Consider the following 6000-nt stretch of genomic DNA (forward strand, 5'->3'; position numbering starts at 1 on the left):
TTGATTATCGGTTCAATTTAGTTGCTGGTAATTGGTCTGCTCAAATTGTTTTTTTCTTCTTGCTTCACTTTTGGTAAGTTGCATGTTTCTAAGAATTTATCCATTTCTTCTAAGTTGTCCACTTGTTGTCATATAATTTTTCATAATATTATGATCCCTTGTGTTTCTGTGGTGTCAGTTTTTATTTCTCCTCTTTCATTTCCTATTGTATTCATTTAAGCATTCTGTCTCTTTTCTTTTGGATGAGTCTGAATAAATGTTTATCAATTTTGTTGATCTTTTCAATGAACCATCTCCTTGTTTTATTTATATGTTCTATTGTGGATTTTTGTTTTTATTTTATTTCTCCTGTAATCATTATTATTTCTTTCCTTTTAATGACTTTGGGATTTGTTGGCCCTTTTCTAACTCTTTTAGGTATAAGGTTAGATCATTTATTTGAGATTTTTCCTTCTTCTTATGGTAGGCCTCTATTGCTATAAACTTCTCTCTTAGAACTGCTTTGGTTGCATCCCAAAGATCTTGAACCATTGTGTTTTAATTTTTAGTTATCTCCATGTAGTTTTTTATTTCCTGCTTGAATTCTTAGTTGATCCATTTATTGTTTAGTAACATATAATTTAACCTCGATTCTTAGTTGACCCATTTATTGTTTAGTAACATATAATTTAACCTCGATGTATTTTTTACAGATTTTTTTCTTTAATTTCAGAGAGAGAGAGAGAGCATGAGTGGAGAAGAGAGGCAGAAGTCACGAGAGAGAAAGAGAATCTCAAGCGGGCTCTGTACCAAGTGTGGAGCCACACGTGGGGCTTAATCCCACAAACCATGAAATCATGACCTGAGCTGAAATCAAGAGTTGGACGCTCAACCAACTAAGCCACCCAGGTGCCCCATCTTGTTTTTATTTCTAGTTTTATAGTGTTGAGGATGGAAAAGATTCATGATATGACTTTAGTATTTTTAATTTGTTGGGACTTGTTTTCTGGCCTAACCTGTGATCTATTCTAGAGAATGTTCCCTATGCACTTGAAAAGAAAGTGTATTTGTATATTTTAAGATGGAATGTTTTGAGTATATCTGTTAGATCCATCTGGTCCAATGTGTCATTAAAGCCACTGTTTTCTTGTTGATTTTCTATTTGCATTATATCCATTATTGTAAGTGGAGTTTTAAAGTCTCCCACTATTATTGTATTATTATTGGTTACTTACTTTATGTTTGTTAGTAGCTGCTTTATGTTTTTGGGTGCTTCCATGTTAGGTGAATAAATATTTACAATTGTATGTCTTATTGTTGGATTGTTCACTCTGTGATTATGTAGTTTCTTTCCTTGTCTCTTGTTACAGTGTTTGTTTAAAAATCTATTTTATCCAATATAAGTATTCCTACCCCATCTTTTATTTAAGTTACATGTGTATCATACATGATTTTTATGCCTTCACTTTCAATCTGCATGTGTTTTTAGGTCTGAAATGAGTTGATTGTAGACAGGATATAGATGGATCTTGCTTTTTTATCCATTCTTTCACCCTATGTCTTTTTATTGGAATGTTTAGTCCACTTACATTCAAAGTAATTATTGATAGGTTTGCATTTATTGTCATTTTGTTACTAGTTTTATGGTTGTTTTTGTAGTTCTTCTCTTGCTTTGTGGTTTGATGGCTTCCTTTAGAGATATGCTTAGATTCCTTCCTCTTTATTTTTGGATATCCATTATAGGGTTTTGTGTTGTTGTTAGTATTAGCTTTATATATGGTATTCTGTACACACAGAAGTTCATATTAAGTTGATGCCTTCTTAAATTTGAACCCTTCTAAAAGCACTAAATTTTTACTATCTCCCTCATGTTTTATGCATATGGTGTCATGCTTTACATCCTTTTGTTTTGTGAATACTTTGCTGTTTTTAACATTCTCTCCTTATCACTATATTTTTCCATTTTAATTATTATGTGTCTGGGAGTGGACCTTATTGTGTTGATTTTTGGGAGGCTCTCTGTACCTCCTGGATCTGGATGTCTGTTTTCTTCCCCAGATTAGGGAAGTTTTGAGCTTTTATTTCTTCAAATAAATTTTCTTTCCCCTTTTCTTTCTCTTCTCTTTCTGGGATCCATATAATGTGAATATCATTATGCTTGATGATGATGTTGCTGAGTTTTCTTAGTGTATTCTCATTTTTATTATTCTTTTTTTCTTTTTCCTGCTCCATTTAGTTGTGTTTTTGATTATTATGTTTTCCAGATCACTTATTTGTTCTTGTGCTTCTTCTTATCTCCTATTTATTCCCTCTAGTGTATTTTTTTTTTTATTTTTTTTTTATTTTATTTTTTAATATATGAAATTTACTGTCAAATTGGTTTCCATACAACACCCAGTGCTCATCCCAAAAGGTGCCCTCCTCAATACCCATCACCCACCCTGCCCTCCCTCCCACCCCCCATCAACCCTCAGTTTGTTCTCAGTTTTTAACAGTCTCTAATGCTTTGGCTCTCTCCCACTCTAACCTCTTTTTTTTTTTTTTTTTTTTTCCTTCCCCTCCCCCATGGGTTTCTGTTATGTTTCTCAGGATCCACATAAGAGTGAAACCATATGGTATCTGTCTTTCTCTGTATGGCTTATTTCACTTAGCATCACACTCTCCAGTTCCATCCATGTTGCTACAAAAGGCCATATTTCATTTTTTCTCATTGCCACGTAGTATTCCATTGTGTATATAAACCACAATTTCTTTATCCATTCATCAGTTGATGGACATTAGACTATAGATGCTGGAGAGGATGTGGAGAAACAGGAACCCTCTTGCACTGTTGGTGGGAATGCAAATTGGTGCAGCCGCTCTGGAAAGCAGTGTGGAGGTTCCTCAGAAAATTAAAAATAGACCTACCCTATGACCCAGCAATAGCACTGCTAGGAATTTATCCAAGGGATACAGGAGTACTGATGCATAGGGGCACCTGTACCCCAATGTTTATAGCGGCACTCTCAACAATAGCCAAATTATGGAAAGACCCTCTAGTGTATTTTTAATGCCAGTTATTGAGTTCTCCATCTCTGATTGGTTTTTAAAAAGTGTTTTATATCTATTTTGAGGGTCTCACTGAGGTTCTTCACTGTTTTCTCAAGTGTAGTGAATAACTTTATGACCATTACTTTAAATTCTTTATCAGGCATATTATTTATCTCCATTTTGTTTAGCTTCCCTGCTGTGATTTTGTCCTGTTCTTTCATTTAGGATATATTTCTCTGTCTTCTCATCTTGTCTAACTCTCTGTGTCCATTTCTATGTGTTAGGAAAGTCAGCTACATTTCTTGCTCTTGAATGTTGTGGCCTTATGAAGAAGAGGTCCTCTAGTGTCCTGCCATATACTGTTTGTTCCCTGTTTACCCAAAGCTGCCCCTTCAGAGTTGTCGCCTATGTGTGTTGTGTGTGTTCTATTGTTGTGGTTAACCTGCATTTGCCTTCAGTCCAGTCATCTGCACCGATCCTTTGCCTGCTTTGGACAGTGTTTGATCCTTGTGTTGTTAAGGTCCAATCTGGAGCAGCCTTGGGCTTGAGTTGAGTTAGGCCAATTGTTTTTCATAGCTGTAGTCATACCAAACAGCAAGGTACTCTCCCTGTGTTGTCCCCTGCGAGGCTTTCATTGGTGGGCAGGACATGTAGTCAGAGTAGATGTCTGCCCCCAGCCTACTGTTAAGACTACAGTGGAGCTGTGTGTGGTTATGTTCCCCTTTCCACATAAAAAGAGCCACTTTGGGGTGGTGCTGGCCACTGTCAGGGCTTCTTACACAATGCCATGCTTGTGGCACTACTTTGGATCTACTCCTGCTAAGTGAAGGTTGGATGGTGCGGATCTGTAGGGGGACACAGATGTAGGGCATGTTGTTAGCAAACCAAGTGATGTGTTTGTGTCAAGGGGAACACAGATGCAGGGCATGTTGTTAGCAAACTGATGTGTTTGTGTCAGTTACTGCAGGTGTCTATGTATCTAGGCTAGGGTGTGTGGAAGGAAAATGCTTCCTGCCAGCTCTTTTGTTCTTGAGAAGTCTCCTAAAGATCTCTGTGCCTCCAGCACACATTCTGAGGTTAATAAATAAATCTCCTTCCCAAATACCCCAGGCCTTTTTCAAACTGCTGCTTCTATGCTAGATCTTGATGGGATTGTTTGTTATTCTGTCTCTTTAGGGGTGTAGACTCAGTTGCTTATCACCCTTTGGCTATCCCAGAGATGAGCACACTTATTTCTAAAGGTGCAGGTGTTAAGCCCCACTACTTGCATAAACTTACATATTTAAGCCCTTCTGATTTTCATAGCCAAATTTTATTGGGAATTTGTCATGCTTGAGGTTCCTGGTGTGGAGTCTGCTCCTTACCTTTCTCATTTCTTGTGGTTTTCCTCCCTCTGCTATACAGTCTCATGGGTCACTTTGGTTCCCAATCTCATCTCTGCCTTTCCTACCATCTTCAGTATGGTCTCTTCTCTACAATTAGCTGTGGAGAGTATGATCCGCAAGTCTTGGGATCATTTTCTGAGTTATTTACACTTATGTAGCTGTTATCTAGGTGTATCTATGGAATGAAGTGAGCTTAGCATCCTACTACTCTTCTCTCTTCCCTGTAAATATATCTCAAATATTCTTTATCCATTCATCTTCCCAGGGACGTGTGGGTTGCTCCCATATCATGGCTATTGTAAATATAGCCTCAATAAACATAGATACATATATATTTCTGAATTAGTGTTTTTATTTCCTTTGGGTGATACCCAGTAGTGGAATTACTGGATCATATGGTATCTATGTCTAATTTTTGTAAGCAATCTTCATACACTTTTCCATAGAGGTTGCACCAATTCACATTGTCTCCAACTATGCACAAGTTTCCCTTTTCTACACATCCTTGCCAACATTTGTTATTTCTTGTCTTCAATACTAGCCATTCTGATTGGTGTCAGAGGATCTCTCATTGTGGTTTTGACTACCATTTCCCTAATGGCTAGAGACGTTGAACATCTTTTCATGTCTGTTGGCCATCTGGGTGTCTCCTTTGGAAAAAAAATGTCTATCCATTTCTTCTGCTCATTTTTAATTGATTTTTTTTTTTTTGTTTTTTGGGTGTTGAGTTTTATAAATTCTTTATATATTTTCAATTCTACCCTCTTATCAGATATAACATTTGCAAATATGTTCTCCAATATTTCTGTTTTGCTTAATTAATGCTTTTCTTTGCTATGCAAAAGCTTTTTATTTTAGTGTATTGCAAATAGTTTATTTTTGCCTTTGTTTCCCTTGCCTGAAGCAACATATCCAGAAAAATTCTGCTAAGACCAACATTCAAGAGATTACTGCTCATATTTTCTTTTAGGATTCTATGGTCTCAGGTCTCACATTTAGGTCTTTAATCTACCTTAAGTTTATATTTGTGTATTATGTGAGAAAGTGGCCCAGTTTCATTCTTTTGCATGTTACTGTCCAGTTTTCCCAGAAGCATTTATTGAAGAGACTCTTTTTCCCATTGTATACTCTTGTCTAGTTTGTCTTAATTAACCATATAAGCATGGATTTTTCTCTGGGTTCTCTATCTTGTTCCATCAATCTATGTATCTATTTTTGTGCCAGTACCATACCTTTTTGATTACTACAGCACTGTAGTATATTTTGAAATCTGGGATTTTGATACCTCCAGCTTTGTTCTTTTTCTAAAGATTGCTTTTGATATTCAGAGTCATTTTTAGTTCCATACACAATTAGGATTATTAGTTTTAGTTCTGTGACACATACTATAGGTATTTTAACAGAATTTGCATGGAATCTGAAGACTGTTTGGGATAGTATGAACATTTTAACATTATTAATTCTTTCAATCCATGAGCATGGCATATCTTTCCATTTGTTTGTGTTGTCTTCAATTTTTTCATCAATGTCCTATAGTTTTCAAAATACAGCTTTTTCACTGGCTCAATTAAATTTATTCCTGGATATTTTACTCTTTTTGCTACAA

Source organism: Panthera onca, chromosome X (genome assembly GCF_046562875.1).
Source record: "Panthera onca isolate mPanOnc1 chromosome X, mPanOnc1 haplotype 2, whole genome shotgun sequence".
Lineage (NCBI taxonomy): Eukaryota > Metazoa > Chordata > Mammalia > Carnivora > Felidae > Panthera > Panthera onca.